General features: G+C 40.8%; 1 long non-coding RNA gene across 2 annotated transcripts in view; it reads left to right on the top strand.

Annotated features, from left to right (window-relative positions):
- LOC137163408 (uncharacterized) overlaps positions 1-13,657 on the top strand; it is a 32,499-nt gene extending 18,842 nt beyond the window's left edge. For both annotated transcript variants that reach the window (XR_010922709.1, XR_010922708.1), the window contains one exon: positions 12,877-13,657. This is a non-coding gene — a long non-coding RNA (uncharacterized lncRNA). The remainder of the gene's footprint in view (positions 1-12,876) is intronic.
- The last annotated feature ends 3,252 nt before the right edge of the window (positions 13,658-16,909 follow it).

Here is a 16,909-nt window from a genome sequence, read left to right as displayed (position 1 = left end):
ATCCCAGCAGGGCTTTGTCAAATATACACAAGTAACAAGTAGATTAGCTTGTCATATTTTGCACACAGTGATTTTTTTCTTTCCTATTTATCTATTTTAGGTTTTTTTACGGTGGCTCTCACCACAATATCTAAGTACCTGGGTAAATTAAGTATGCATAGTGAAGTCCTTAGTGGTCCTCATTAATTGCATATTCAATTATTACGGTGCACTCGTTTTATCTCATTTACTTTATATTAATATTGGTTATTCTTGATAGTTCTCTCTCAGATCATTCCATCAGGGGTAAGAGGGTGATTTGCCCTTCTCAACAGGTTAGAGCTGCCATAAGCCATAGATTCTTTGAGAAACGTGAATCACAGGGAATTTGCTGGGGATCCAAGCTGTCTGTGTGGAGGTCCTGTGCCTCTGCAGTTCTCCACTAGTCTCCTCTCAGGACAGAAGCAAGGCTCTGCTCCACAAAGGTACATAGGCACCTAAACCCCCAGAATTCGGTGCCACTGCGATCCACAAAACTCCTGCTCAAGGGGACTGGTGACCACCTTATAACTTTCTGCCCACTGGTTAGAGCACTCACCTGGAACATGGGAGACACAAGTCTGATTTCCCTTCTTTGCCTGAGGGGGAGAAAGGCTTTCAACAGGGGTTCCCACCTCTGAGGAGAGTGAGCTATGGGCTATCCTGATGCGGTGCTCCCTCAAACTGTCCTGTCCACTTTGTATAAATATGTAAAGGGTCATTGGGCCACAGAGAGAGAGAGAGAAAAGTGAGAATGAGTCTAGAGACTGGTGGTTTGGGCCCTTCCCTCTCCCCCGGGAGGTAGGACACCCAGGCCTGCCCTAATCACTCTCATTATTTATACATAGTGGAACAGCTTCACCAAGAGAGACTGAGGAAGCCCCACATCACTGAGCGGTCAAAGTCCCCCTGTTCAAATCTCTTCTCCCACTCAAAGATTGGGGGGAATTGAATCTGAGTCTCCCTCTTCTCAGGTGAGTGCTCTAACTATTGGGCTAAAAGTTACAAGATCACCACCTCCTGCTGCTGCCGTCACCATTTTGTGCGGAGTGAGGTAGGCCCCTAACTCTTTCTTACTAGAAACAACTTAGGGACCTAAGTTGTCTGACTCCAGGAGAAGATTCCTGTTCATGGATCACTAGCAGAGATAGAGACCTATCTCTGTGACAGGGGTGGGGCTTACGTCACACTCTTGTTGACATCTCCCATTGGCTAGTTTAGGCAGTGCCCCACCTTGCGTGCCAGTTTTCATGGAACCAATTCTAAGGCACCTATCTCTCCCCGTGCATTGTATTGGGAGCATAGGTGCCAAAGTCAGGCTTTGTAGATCTCAGTGTTCCTGTGATTTCCTAGGTGCCTAAGTCACAAAGCCTAAGTCCCTTTTTGAATCTGGGCCCAAGGTGAAAGGGCTTCCCTTGTCAGCTGCTGACCTTGGAACTCTCTAAAGCAGAGAGAAGGAGAGAGGATCCATACCATGAAGGGGCACTCTTGGCTGGGAAGAGCAGGGGGAAGAATAATGGTAGAAGTGGTTGCATTCTCCCCATTCTTTTCCCCAATCCTGCAGTCCATGGCACCTCATCCACAGAAATTCTCATGGGAGACGTATCCATAGGGGGCAAGCGACCAACATGGTGCTGTACATTTAGCTCCACATGGCAACCAGAGGTGTGAGTTGGTCTTATTTCACTGATTTGCTCCATGTGAGGCAGAGCACTAATCTTGGATAACTAACCTGGGATACTTAGGCCTGATTTTCAAAAGAACTGGACATTCACAGCACTCAGTGACATCAGCTGGAATTGTAGGTATTCAGTGGTGGCAACTTTTTCCATTTTATTGTAAGTCTTGCAATACCGTGTGGGTTTTTTTTAAGTCCCAACAGCTGGAATCAGGTTATTACCAAACAATTTCGACTTCCATTAAAGAAAGCAAGTTTCTAGCCCTCAAGGCTGTGAAGAAAAGTTTGAAAATGTGAACCTTAAATCTTCCAATACTTGAAGGCAAATAAAAAGAACCCAACATTTGTTATTATTTAAATCTTATGGTATTTAGGGACAAGATTTATGATTTTTGAATGCCTCAAGTTGAAAATCCCAAATGTCTCAACTTGGGCATCCAAAAATTGAGTTACCTAGAATCCGTGGGCACGTCTGAAAATGTGGGCCTTAATTTTTGTGCCTCACTCTACCAACTTGGAAATAATACCTACCCCACAAGGGTATTGTGAGGCTTATTTAATGTTTGTAAAGCACTTTGAGATTCTCAGATGGAAAGCACTATAGAAGTGCAAACTATTATTCCCATATTTGTAGCTAATTATTCAGGGGAGTTCCAGGTGCTTCTGGACAGCATAAATTTGCTTCTCAGCTGTATTAAATGTTTACTTTTTTAACTAGTGTTGCACTAAATTGGTCTGGTGTGAATCTTTACAACAGTTATCCCATGATCATCAATAACAACAGAGCAGTGTTGAACAGTTTATTCTCCAGCCTCAAAACTGACGCAATCCTTTCAGAGGCTATTGGTGAATAGAACAAACACAACAGGGTGCCAGAAAGGACTTCTGTGGGAACCTTTTGAGAACATAAATGTCTGATTACCTTCCATCCCATAGTTTCACACTCTGCCTCTAACCTGTTGGACAGAAATAAAGGTAAAGTATCTCCCTAGCCCACCAAAGTTGAACCTACTGAGAGCATGGAGTGAAAAGCCTTAAACTAAGCTTGCAGTGAGAGCCCTTTAACCTTTTTTTCATTTGCTGATGCCAGGAAGTCAAGAAACTGAGACCCTCTCTGAATGGAGATGCTTATGAAAAACAAAATCAGCGCTGGTTTTTAAGGATAAAGTTTACATGCAGGTGCATTGGCCCGGTTAACTGAATAGTAGGTATTTTCCCCACAGTTTGGTGAATAAAAATATAATTATAGAAGAGCACTTTATCAAAATTGTTACCTTTGCAATTGTAAACAGGAAAGCCTTGCCAATTTTCCACTCAGTGGAAAATTTTTGTGTGCTTTGATAGCATATACCAGAGTCAGCTCATAATGGAAATGCTATTATGGTTAGTGCCAGCACAAGAGGAGGGGGAAAAGTAGTAGAATTAACTCTTGTCAGGACCTTTTCTCTTTTAACATTACAACATCTTGATTTCAAGAGAAAGAGATTTATATTTTAAACAGGCTCATATGTCTTTTCAATTGTAATTTAAGATGATATCTACAACAGGCCCATCTGCCCTTTCAGATGTAATTTCAAAGGCATTTCTTACTTATGTCTTTTCCTGGTGCTGGTTGAATAATGAAAGAGCAGGCTGAGGGGCACTCAGATATCATGGTGTTGAAATGTGGCATAAAAACCTTAACAGAAAGAACAAAACAGATTTGTGACTATATTTGAAGAAATTATTCACATCTGATCACTGCTATTTGTAGAGTTATGCATCTATAGGCGAGACTGCGACCTGCTTTATGTGCCCTCCCAAAGCACCTTCCATAACGGGGGCTGCCGCACGATGGGGAGAGGAGCCTCCATGGGCTGCTACTCCCCCTCCTGAGCTTTGCCCCCCATATGTGCCAGCAAACTCAGCTGAACCAACATGGAAGAGGAAATAATCAATGCCAGGAGCAAGGAGAACTCTCTGAATCATATGCTGGTCCCTGGTCTGTTCCTGGGACAGTGCAACTCTATGGTTTGTTGAGACTAGAGTCTGGTATCCCTTTTTAACTCAAATTAAGTGATTGCCAACTGTGTCAACTAACATGACTGTAAGTGCTAGTCTAGACATTTGTGGTTTACCCAAGGCCAAGTCCTAGGGTAAATCCCAAATATTTGTGTTCTGGGACAACAGCTAACTCAAATAAAAAGAGCACTTCACGCTCTAGTATAGACAAATCCTCCTCACTGAGGGCTCATGGAAAAGCCACAGTCTAGCCCTGAGTGTGAATATTTGGCCAGTTTCCTCTATTCAGGAAAATATTTGTGAATCCTAAAATGTGGGCCAGAGAACGAGAGAGGAATGACTCTGTGGTCCAGTGGGTAGGACACTCACCTGGGAGTTCAGAGACCCTGGGTCCAATCCCCTTGCACCAATCACTCTCATTATTTATCTGCAATGGAACAGCTTCAAAAAGAGAGATTAAGGGACCTCACGTCAGACTACATCCCACAGCTCAATGGTTAGAGCAGTATCCGGAGAGGTGTGGGTGACCTCTGTTCAAAATTACTTCTCCCCTCTGCCAAAGAGGGGGGAATTGAACCTGTGTCTTCCACATCCCAGGTGAGCGCGTTAACCATTGGGCTAAAAGTTATAAGGTGGGTATCACCTCATCCTCCTCCTCAATTTTGAATGGGACTCAATACAGTAGGCATGCTCAGAGGCCACTTATTGGATTGGGCTCTGCACGCAAGTTAGGTTGTCAAATACCTGTCTTCCCCTTGGTTTGTGGATCTCTCTGCAGCTCAGGTAGGAGATAGGCACCTAGATGCTCAGAGGGAGGCAAAAAACACAGGCAGTGAGGGAACTATTATCCTGGAACCTTAGATACCGAGTGAGTTTTAGACACTTACAGGGTTTGGCAGAAGTTTTGTGGATCACAGTGGAGCCAAAACTGGGACTTAGATGCCTGAGTCTGGGGTTTAGTACCTTTGTGTAGCTTACGTTAAGTGCTTAAATTATTTGCTAAATTTCAGTCATACTATCAGGGAGCAGAATTGATGTCATGTGACTAATCACACACCACAGATGGCAAATATTGCCTAACTATAGAGAATGTTTGGTGGACCACCCAGAACAGTATTAAAATTGTTTATACAAACTATTGGGTGGATACTTAAGAATAAGAGATACATTTGTACAAGTTATGAATGGTTCAGGAGTGATTTGTGAACCAAAAAAAAAAAAAAAAGGCCTAGCTTTCTGGACTATTTGATTCACTATTTGACCAGCTCTGACCTTTATTTACTTCAATCTGGTATCTGTATTTAGAAAAAATGATACACCATCAGATTCCTAAATTGGGTGAGAGGGGGCTTCATGGGAGATAAAGGTCTTAAATCTGCAGCCTTAGATAATTAGTATTTTGTTACTTAAAAATTAGCAGATTAGCTGCAGAGGCGGGGAAATTCCTGGCAGCGAAGTTATTAAATGTTTACAGTCAGAGAACAGAGTTTATGAGGGGTGAGAGGAATTGAATTTCTCTAGTTCCTCTCCTACAAATAAATCAGTAGAACACAGCTGACCATAATACTGAGAAAGAAAGGAACCACTCAGTACACCCACCGCTTGCTTCAATTCAATAATTTCATTGACCCAGAGATCTGAAACCCATGGCTTGTTTTGACCTGCAGGCCTTTGCTTGTTCAGACAGCTCTTGAATAACTTGGATAGTATCCTATCTTTAAAGATTTAACTTTTAACTGATAGCTCATGCATTTTTTCCTGTTCTTGCTAAACTGCTCTTCCTAGCATTCATTTTTTCAGATAACTGGATGTATTCAAATACCAGTGCTCAAATAAAACAAATGATTTTAATAAAACTCTCATTCATTTACCGCTTGTGAAAATTCCTCCTTACTGATTAGATTGTTCATTTTGTATGTCCAATAAAGGGAAATGTTCAAGAGAGATTTTCACACTAGGACAAATTTAGAAGAAAAAGCATTTATACAAGAAGCAATTTATTTGCGTGTTTTTTGGTATTTCACCTTCTATTGTGAATGATTCAGTGCTGCCACTTAAAGTGTACATGATCAATAAAAGACAGGATTACCAATCTGTATTCTTTTTCACTGAATTAAGAGAAACAAAATATATCTGGCATAAAATAGAACCAGGAGCCGTGGGTTGAAATTTAAGGAAAGAAAGTAAGAAGACATCTATACATATAATGAATTTTCTTAAAGGAGATTTGTAGCAGTGACTATTTGGCCTGAGTTTCAATTAAGAGTAATATCTAGATTTATCTAGAAAGCAACATATATATCAAGGGCCAAATCTGACTTGTTTTATTCATGCAAAAGCAGGATTTGGCTCAGACTCGATGGCCAAACACTTACTCAGATATAATAGTGATGACTAATGAGCATGGTATGAAAACCTAGATTTATTAGTACAGATACAGATCTCTTAATAACCTGGGCACCTGGTAAAAACTGCAGGCCAGATCATCAGTTGAAGTAAATTGGCGTAGCTCCCCATGGATCCAGCATGGAGACCCATTTTACAATACATAGGGGGCAAAAAGACACTCCTGGGAAGCTGCTCTGCCTCTAGTCCCTCACCACAGCACCTATTTTGGGCTGAAGCATTGTGCAGGTCTTGTGTTGGCCCTCTGAACCGTGGATGAATTGTACTCTGTATGAACAGCACTATTACTCCAATACGCAATGAATTCAATTTACCCCTCCTTGCATAAAGCGAGAATAAACAAGGCTCGCCTGCAACCTACGCATAAGTTATGGAATGGAATCCACCCCTCAAGCTCACACATGCAGAATGCTACGTTGCTGTCTGCTCTCTGTGCAGAGGTTCCTATTCCCTTCCCCATCTCAATCCCTAACATTTCCCTCTGCCCCACATTTTTCATGGTTGTGACATCTTAGTTACTCCATGGTGCCCCACCCCCGTACACAACTATGTTGCACATATAAATGAGGATGCAATCTAAAAACACACAAGTACAAGGCGTAAAATAAACATAAGCTATAATATCACACTGTAGTACCAATAGAACTCTTCAGATTAGTCTACCACACTCCAGCCAAGCCACAACATTTTGAGAGAAGATTTAAGTGCTCATGTTCTTACAGCCAGCAAAATGGTAGAAGAACAAAATCAAATAAAAGCAATGCACTCTGTGCAACAGGCATGGTTATAATGGACAAACATTCCATTCTGGAAGCATTTCTCAAGCCAACTATTAAATGCAATACATTTTCCCTCTGTTTATGCTTTGGACTCCTGAAGAAAGGGTAGACCTTGTGGGATGAGATGGTAACTGAGGAAATGAGATAGAAAAGCTACAGAAATTGAATTTCCCCACAAAGTAATTCCGCTGTAAGCTACGTAAACTTTCCTTACTTAAACAAATACTCTAAGGCACAAAGGGGTTTACGTTTTCAATGAAACGCTCAGAGTAACCTTTGCCTATGTTATGACAGTCCAAGAACCTTAGCAAATAACCAGCATATTTACATCTTGCCAACTATCTTGAACTAGACAAGGGTTAGGAGCTACAAAACTCTGCCAAACATTCCCAAAATGTTGGGGTGTTTAAAAAAAACTCTTTGACTGACTGAAAACAAACTTAAATAAGCATACAGAATAAAGGCAGGGGGGAACCTAAGCAAGAAAGATTTTAAACCATACATTTTCTCCTATAGACACCCCTCTCCCCCTTCTCTGTCTCACTGGTTGTGCTTAACCATTTCTCTATGTAATAATAAAGTCATCTATATGCAGAAAAAATAACACTGAGGAAAAGTTTTAATTGTTGAGCACCTCAGAATATAAATAAACAAATACAATCAGTTAACAATATATGCACATAGCAGAGTGGAGAAGCCCCTTGGCACCTCTGCAAACTCCCTCCCTCGTGACTGCCTGAGCCAGAGTAAGCTCTGAATCAGCAGAGCACTGACAGCAGGGGAAGGGGTAACAGCTGGAATTGCTGATTAACCCAAGCCAGGATCGAGCTTAATGGGGTAAGCGGGAACAGCTGTTCCCCTTGCTGGAGGGAACATATAAGCAAGCCAGGGAGCAACCACAGGGAGGCATGGCCTGGAAGGAGGGCAGGAGCTTGGTGCCTTAGTTTGCCACCTGACCAGAACAGGTGCATGGCCCAGATCTTCTGGCCAAGTAGGTCTGATTTGGGAGTGGGAACTGTATCAGTGCTCTGTAAATAAAAAAGCATGGGTGATTGCACCAGGGTGACACCTACAAGTCCAGTTATTGCAGAGGGGGGAGACCACCTAGAAGGGCAATGAGTGCATGGCAATCTGCTACAATGTAGTAATAAAATTCTTTGAATGTATATAATTCCCTTCATTCTCAATATCCCAAGAGGCAAGTAGGAATTATTTATCCCCATTTTACAAATATAGAAACTATGGCACAAAGAGATTAGGTGACTTGCCCATGGCAAAAAGAAAGTCATTGGCAGAGCTAGGAACAGGACTCAGACCTCCTGACCCCTACTGCCAAGCTCTAACCAGCAGACAATATTTTCTCCTCTATGGTCCATCTCTCCCACTCATTTTCTGTTTCTATGCTCCCATCCATTGTCCCAGTATTTATTTAAATATCATATTCTGTGTTTACATTTATTCATTCTTTTTTAAAAGTATTTTGCTCATTACTTTTAACTATATTTTAAAAACAAAAATTAATATAAAACAACAAATCCAGCACCTAAATTCCTCCCCCAGCCAAGATTAACCAACAAAAGTTGATCTTAAAAATCTATAATATCTTCCCCTCCCCACAAATACCAGCCCTCATAGTCATCTCCTCCATAGTAGCATAGATAACCAGCCATCTCTGAATGAATAGTGGTTAGGAAAAGAATCTTACCTTCTCCTTTCCCTAGAGCCAGTCTTTGGAGGCCCTGTGTTTTTAATTTCACTCTTCTCTTTATTAAAAGCACACCTCAAATCAGGCAGGTTACTTTAAAAAAAAGTTAATTTAGTTTTTCTCCACTGAGACTGTTCTGTACTTTACAAAGAAACAAACAGTATGAGCTTCTATGCCAGAGGCTACTATAAAAGCTGCATTCAGTCCAATGCTTTATGTTTACAGGATTCAAACTTTAACAAAATTCTGACTGGGAATGTCTCCTACGCTGTCACAGAATCTGATTGACTACCGAAAACTGAATCAACTCAGGCAAGGAAAAGGCAATGAATCATGACTTGTTTACATAAGGGCTTTCCTGCTGTACTTCCTGTGCAGTAGGTGTCAGGAACAGTAACCCAATAAGAACTCCTCATGACCTGCTCTCATTCAAATTTAATTAGAAATTGTCCTTGTCATCATGTGATTAAAGTGCCCAATGAAATGACAATTTGAACTCTTAAAATGGTATTTGATAGTATTTGGAGTTTACCAACATTCTTTGAGGAAATAAAGGAAATTTCTCAAATGTAAACATACACAAAGATAAACATACACAAAGAAAGATTTTTAAAAGGCACATAAAATGTAGTGTCATGCATCTATACTTCTCAACTGTCCTTCATTTTGGGGGACATTGCTCATTTTTAGTCACAAAGTTAAATACATTCTATAGAGATATGGCATCCCTCCCTTTAATTGTTGAAAATTTTTAACATCAGGAACAAAGAATTATGAAACTGAGGTTTATTGAAAGAGTTATTTACCCCAAAGGAACAAAACCCATAGCATTTTAAATGTCCTGAATAAATAATTTTTTAATGTCCCTCATTTTGAGTCTTCACTGCACATTTTGCCCTGTATTTGTGCCTTGGCAGGTTGATATGTAAGTATATGTCTTACTGCGTGTCTCTGGACACTTTTAGAAGGAAAAGGAATTATATTTCAAGGGGCAAATTCAATGGAACTTGCACGCATCTGACTGAAAGGAGAATTTGGCCTGGTAACTTCAAAATTAATACCAAATTAAGCCAGTTAGTATATGAGGTCTATATTACTGATGTCAACTACATGCATATTTCTGTGTTCTTCATTACCAGGAAATCATTTTCACAGTTTGGAATAGCATCAGAAAAATTATAAAATAAGAAGTGATACATACAGCAATATCAAAAGACAGACTAGATGTTAAATTCAGATAAGAAGGACGTTTTTATATGAAAGCTTTTGGTAGTCCATTTTAAATAAGGTGTTTCCTTTATTTCAAACCATTAACCAGAGTATGCAAGAAAAGTGTGGGTGTGCCATCTACCCCACATTTTGTTAAAATCTTCCTTTATAAAACATTCTACAGCGAGAAAAAAAGATGGGATAATACTTACTGAAAAATTGTACAAATGAGAGTAATATTTGAATAATTCAGTTATTTGGGATAGATCTCTGCATCCCTTCTTCCATGTCAGTAAAAAAATTAATATCCAGAAGAAGCAGCACTGACATTGCCTATAGATTTGATCTGACATAGATAAATCAGAATGCAATTCCAACGATTTCCTAGTTTCCTCAATACATTTGGTGTACATGCACTGGCCTGGAATGAGGTTAAAGGGATTGAAATAGATGTAAAGAGTCAGAAGAGCATTTGTCATTTTTAGAAAAGTCACTAGACATTAAGGTGAGGTTCCTATAGCAAAATGTCATTTTCAGAAAGAATGGAATGAAAAGAAGGAGGGAGAGATCCTATATTTGGACACGGGCAAAAAAATGCAGAAAGTAGAGTGTTTTTACTTTACTTACTGTGGCACTATCCTAAAATGCAGAAGTATTGGAAAGGCATTAGAACAACAGACCTGTTTTTAAATAATTATATCCTTAGAGAGCGATGGTTCTCCATATTGCACGTTTCGGAGGCTGTACTTAGGGGGCTGAGTAAACCTCAGAAGTAATTCTTGTTGAAGATATCTGCAACTGTCAAAAGAATTAAGACCAAGTCTTCAAATATAGCCTAGAAATATCCATCATATTTTCAAAAATCTGTATTTCTGCATAAACTCTCTAAGAATTCATTTTCCTAAAGTAGAAGGGCAATAATATGTGAATAGATGGACACTAAATGAAACGTATGTTGGGTTGGGCGGAAACAGTGAGTCATTGTCATGACTAAAGGCAGTTAATTTATTTACTTCTAAATTCTTTGTAATCTCATTTTCCCTCACAGTCAATGACTCACTGTTTGTTTACCAATGGAAGAACAACAGACATTTCTCAATAATATTACCTCAGATCATCCTACTGAGATCTGTAAATAGAGGGAATCTTCTGAGCATGGATTTCACTCCTCCCACACAGAAAGGGGCTCAAACCCAAACAGGACCATCTGCCTCCTCTGTGCTCCACAGAGGGTGTTCAGTGGATCCAAGATCTAGGCTGGGAGGCAGTGGGTGGACAGTGGGTATCCAGGGGAAGGCTGAAGTTGAACATAAATGGTATACCACCTTCATCCTCACAAGGAATATCTACAAAAGCTAATACAGTCTGGAATTGTATTATCTTTCTGTGGCAGGTGGGGCTGCTCTATAGAGCCACTCTGCAGGGCTAAGCATGGTACTTCGGGGGCTTCCTGCCTCAATCCCCTGGATGTGGCCATAAAGTAGACATCAGTCTGTGCCAAGCTCAATAACAAACTCAAACTTTGGCAGTCTGTGCCCTTAACTTCACAAAACTTCAAGGCAAATGCCAGTCTGCAGTGCTTGAGAACAAGGTGCTGGCCTGGCCATCCTTAAGCAGCTCCTCTGTTCCAGTCTCACCCTGATGCACTGCCTTGAAAAGAAATAGGCAAGCCTTCTTAACTAGCCTGCTGGCTCTTGATTGGTCAATATATCCTCTTGGCCCTTCTAGGCCTCCGGAGGACAGTCTTGTTGGTAACTGGGTCAGAGTGGATTTTCCAGTGGCATACTGTGGGTTTCCAGTGCCTGGGGGCCACTGTTTGCATTTGTGGCCCCCCCTGCCTCACACATCCCCCTGCACAAGGCAGGAGGGGTCCCTAGCTCCCATCAGATGGTACCTGCGGGTGGAGGGGGCCATGTTGCTTTTCTCCTACTGCTCCTTGGGGACTTTTGGCACTCATGGTGGCGTGGCTCCCCCAGCTCTGGTCAGGCTCCTCAGCCACCACCCTCCCTCACACTTACCAGCCACATGCCATCTGCATCTGCATCTCCAGCCCTGCAGCCCAATCACATCTGGCATTGGCTCCCCCTACTGAGCAGTGGTCCTCACCTCCGGCCAGGGGGTAGTGGGGAAGTTCCTCCTCCTGGTCACCCACAGCTCCCTGTCCCCCACCTGCCCTTGGGCTCCATCCAGCTGTCCCTCAAAGCCTCCTATACCCCCCACCTCCTATGCGTCGTGAAGGGTCCAGCCAGCACTCCCCCCAAACCAGCACCTGGCAGTCTGGTCCCCTCCCACACTCCCCTCCCATTGGTACACCACTGGGATTTTCCTTGCACAGTGGGTGTCAAGGTGCCAATGTCTCCAGCAAGGGGCAGAGAAGGCCAGATAGACCCCATCACATACAACCCCACCTAGAACGGACCCAAGGGCCCGATCTCCCCCTCTGCAATAACCCACCGTCCCGGAAACAGAAGTCCACACTTTGGTGCTGAGACTCCAGTTGGTGTAGTATACAAAAGGCACATGTTTGCAGCACCAAATACCACCACATAATGCGAGGATTAGTGTCCTTCATCTCCTATACCCATTCAAGGAGCACATGGTCCATTATTACATCCCAGGGAGCCCCTAAAAGATAATAATCTAATGCCACTATAGCCCATTTGAGGGTCAAGCATTTCAAGTACATAAAACGTTGTTACAAGGAGGAGGGAGAAAAATTGTTGTTCTTAGCCTCTGATGACAGGACAAGAAGCCATAGGCTTAAATTACAGCAAGGGCAGTTTAGTTTGGACATTAGGAAAAACTTCCTAAGTATCAGGGTAGTTAAGCTCTGGGATAAATTGCCTGGGGAGGTTGTGGAATCTCCATCATTGGAAATTTTTAAGAGCAAGTTAGACAAACACCTGTCAGGCATGGTCTAGATAATACTTAGTCCTGCCATAAATGCTGGGAACTGGACTAGATGAACTCTCAAGGTCCCATCATGTCCTCTGATTCTATGATTGCCCATCCCTCCCACTCCATTGATTCCACAGTCACTCAGGAATGTGATCAGTCACATGTTCTGCTTTTTCCTCTAGGTTGTCTTGGATTTGGTGTTGCAGGCCATTGGAACATCTTTAGGGCCTGCTGCTTCCTGTAAGAGAGTGTCCAGGTCCTCAGGGAAATCTCTAGGACCTATGAACATGTTTTCCTATACCCATTGGGGTTTTAACATATTTACATGAAAGATCTGGTTTGAACCCTAAAGAATAAACAATTTAATCAACTGATTGTATGTGTTATTGTGCTACAAAAACATGTCAAGTAGGGTCTTTTATGAAAGCTTGTAATGTTCTAAACTTAATAATCATTATACAAAATGTATACAGGCTATGGTTATGAACGTATACATTTATGTAAACAGAGAACTGTGCTCATAAAACTTCAGCTACAAATCCCAGGAGGACCAATGAGTGATCAGATGAAGAGGCGCCCCTAAGCCAATTGTTGACACAAAACCAACTTTACATACTTATCTATTGTCCAGCCCAGGAAAGGACAATGGTAAACCACTAAAGTTAATGGAAAGACATTGAGATACCCCAGTTCTCAATTCAAGAGGGGTATCCATGCTGAAATAACATGTCATCATGTATTAAGAGAAAAAAAAAGCAGGAGAGCAGGCTTGTATCTCAGGTTTGGCATCCAGAAATTGAGGGCCAACCTCTACATGGGAGGCTGGCTGTAAAACACAAGATCCCCCTACAGTTGGAAGTATGCTGGGAAACTGTTCAGAGGCAATAGGTAACTATTACAAAAGGAATTTTATTTAATATAGAAGTGTAAAGCCTGAGGTTGCATCCTTAGGTTTATTTACTATGTAACTTGTATGTTTGCTTCCTTTGCTATTTCATCTTTGAATCTATGGTTTTTCTCTTAAATAAATGTTTTGTTTACTTTTACCCCAAGCAGGACTCTGTTGTGCAAAGAGCATGGAATATGTGTTCAAAGTGAGCTGATAATTGGAAGGCGGGTTTCACACCTGCAGGGGTGATGAACCAGAGAGGAAAAGTCTGAAAGTCTGCTACTTAAGAACTTGGGGAGGACAGATTTGAGGAGACTCAGGAAAGGAAGGGCTGTTGATGTCACCCTGCAAGGAGTATTAGATTGGTGGAAGTCAGGGTGAGATTTTGTGCTTGTGGGCGGGCTACTGGTGTGTCAAGGATCTGAGCCATAGCAGCACAACATTAAGGCAACCCAAAGTTTCAGAGCTGGTGGTGATAGAACTCCTTACCAGTCTGGGTGATCCCCAAAACTCCAGGTTACAGATACCTCTTCAAATTATCTGACAAAATAAGAAAAATGGTGTATAATTTTTGGTGAAGAGAAAGAGACATCAGAAGGAGACTGTCTAACCATGGTAATATGCCACCAATTTAGATATGAACAATAAAAAATGGACAGGTGGTATAAAAACTCATTATTACTTGATTTTACTTCATTTAGCTTTGTTTCCCTGTCTTTCCAATACATTTCTTGAACTGATTTGTAACAGCAGTTGTCAGCTAGCTATATACAGGATACATAGCATGGAAGAACAGCATTCACAGTCTTCTTTCCCCAATCTTAAGCTAAAGGACAGCCCCACTTCTCTGTTGTAGTGCTGGTTACATCAGCTTTTCAGGCCTCCAGCTATGAAAGCAAGCACATTGTAAACTGATATGACATTATCAGACAAATTCAATTCATTAGAAGGGAACATTTCACATATAGGGCTAGTGATCATAGATTTAGTAGCTGTAGAAGAAAACCTGATAGTAAAAATAGAATAGACTACAACATGAAAGCTTTTAAGGCCAAAATGAAATATAATTCCCCCTAGAAACCCTAATAAAAGTTTTAATGGTCAGGCTTCACCACCTATCTGCAGCTAGAAAGGAAAAGATATATACTGGGAGTCGTCATAATTCACAGGACAAAGCACTGACTGGGAGTCAGGACTCATGGATTCTACTCATGGCTGAGCCATTGACCCACTGTGTGACTTAAGACAGTTCATTTAATTACTCTATGCCACCAATTTCCCACTTTTGTAAGGGCTTTAACAAGCTACAGTTGAAAAGTGATATATAAGAACTAAGTATTCTTAGTATTATCAGCCGTTGAGATAATTTTATTACCTCAGTAATTATGTATGGTATATTTTGAGGTAATCACATGTAATATCGACTGATTCCAGACTCTGATAGTGACCTTGCTGGATTATTATTTATATTTCATCAAAATGAATAATTTCCTACATGATCTGTAAGATCTGAATAGTGTCTAAAAGTTTAAAGGCAGGAAAAAACACTTCAGGTAAAATAAAATGGGTGAAAGAACGTTTCAAAATGTGTATCTTTTAAACTCTTATAGCCTAGTGGAATCAGAACTGCAATATATTATGCATGTTCATTTTGGAACCATTGCCTGAATAAAGATTCAAAAGGGATAAACAACCTCACTGTAAATAACCTAAAATATTCCAGGGTCATTGGTCATCTTGTAAAACACACAGAAACACACCCATTTTTAAAACTAGGTTTGTATAGCTTTACATCTAATTTGTTTGTGCAACCACTGTGACTGAGTGCTCAGCTCTAGTAATTGATCGTGCAAATATCCAGATGAATGTCTATTCAAGTTCACTATGTTCTATATTTTTATGTCAAAACAACTGAAAAATTGAAAGCCCTTCTCCTTCACAAATCAACACAAATTATACAGATTATATAATGCACTGCAGCATCTCTACAAAGAAAAAATTCTAGTTACAGTACTACTACGTGCATTAGATCCAAAATATGAAGTATTAAAAATATGTGTACTACAGCTGTAAATGGGAGCTATTTATAGTGATGGTCACATTCTTAACACTAGTCTATGCTGGTTATAACTACAGGAACTGTTATTTTAAGAAGTACTACACTGCACTTGAAAATAAAGTTATGCTCATTCTAAAGTGGCAATCATGCATTTTATTTACATGGTGAAGCACAGAATTAAATTGATGCTTTCCTCAAGCTCTATTTAAGTCTGAACTTTCCAGCAGTTTCACTAATGTCTAATGTCACTCCTAAGGCACTAACATCAATTGAGTGCAGTTTTAAACCTGTATTAAAGGAACATGAACAAGCCAGGTCACAAATGGACAGACATGGCAACCAAGTGCAGTATTTTGAGAAACCATGTTGTATTAAGTGTATGAATGGTTTATGTATCACTGTGGACCAGGGATTGTATGCAACTCCAGGGTGAGGAGTGTTGCCACAGCTTCTCCAGAAACTAAGAACACTGGGGAGTGATTAAGGTGACACACTCTGGTTATAAATACCTCCAGAGAAGTACTATCCTCTGGGAAGCTTCACATATACTGTGTTCTCCAGATACTAGGAAACAAAGGAAAGGGTTTTGGTATGAAAGAAACTGACTCTGGCCTTCATTTTGATTCATAAAACAGACAGGACTTTTTAAGGGAAGGCCCCAACCCTTGCAGATGGGTTGGGAAGACTTTGGTCTACTAGAGCCCCATAAGACTCATGATAAGCTTTAAATGTATGTAGGAACTTTTATGGTTTTTAATATGTTTTCTCTATAATGCTTACCTTGAGAATAAATGTGTTTGCTGAGAAGAAGCTTGTGGTAGCCTGTAACTGTTGGCAATACACTGTTCATAGTCCTCAAATAGAAAGCAATGTGCAAGTGCTGACATAAAGGCAGACTGGCTTGATGGGGATATCACAATGTAAGACAGGAAGCTGTGAAGCCTGAAAATCCCTTGTCAGGACATGGGAGAGGGAGATCCAAGAGAGGTGACAGGTAGAAACTGGAAACCTTAAGTGAGTGCCCTTTGAGGGACCATGGAGCTGCAAATACAGATGCAACTACTCTTAAACTGTGACAATAACTATCCGATCTGTACAAAAAGGTATGTTATATATAGATATATAGATAGATATAGATATATCTTTGTCAATGAGTGTTCTGTCCCATGTTAGACCATATTGTGAATACCAAGTCATTGAAACAAAGGAAGTACCTACTAGAAGCCACTTACCTGAGAATAAGCCATTGTATTCTTCAGTGCGCTAT

The sequence above is a fragment of the Emydura macquarii genome, unplaced genomic scaffold, assembly GCF_026122565.2.
Source record: "Emydura macquarii macquarii isolate MOO-44397 ecotype Brisbane River unplaced genomic scaffold, CSIRO-AGI_Emac_v2 contig_2531, whole genome shotgun sequence".
Taxonomy (NCBI): domain Eukaryota; kingdom Metazoa; phylum Chordata; order Testudines; family Chelidae; genus Emydura; species Emydura macquarii.
The sequence above is the reverse complement of the archived record's forward strand: the minus strand, read 5'-3'. Positions and strand labels throughout refer to the sequence as shown.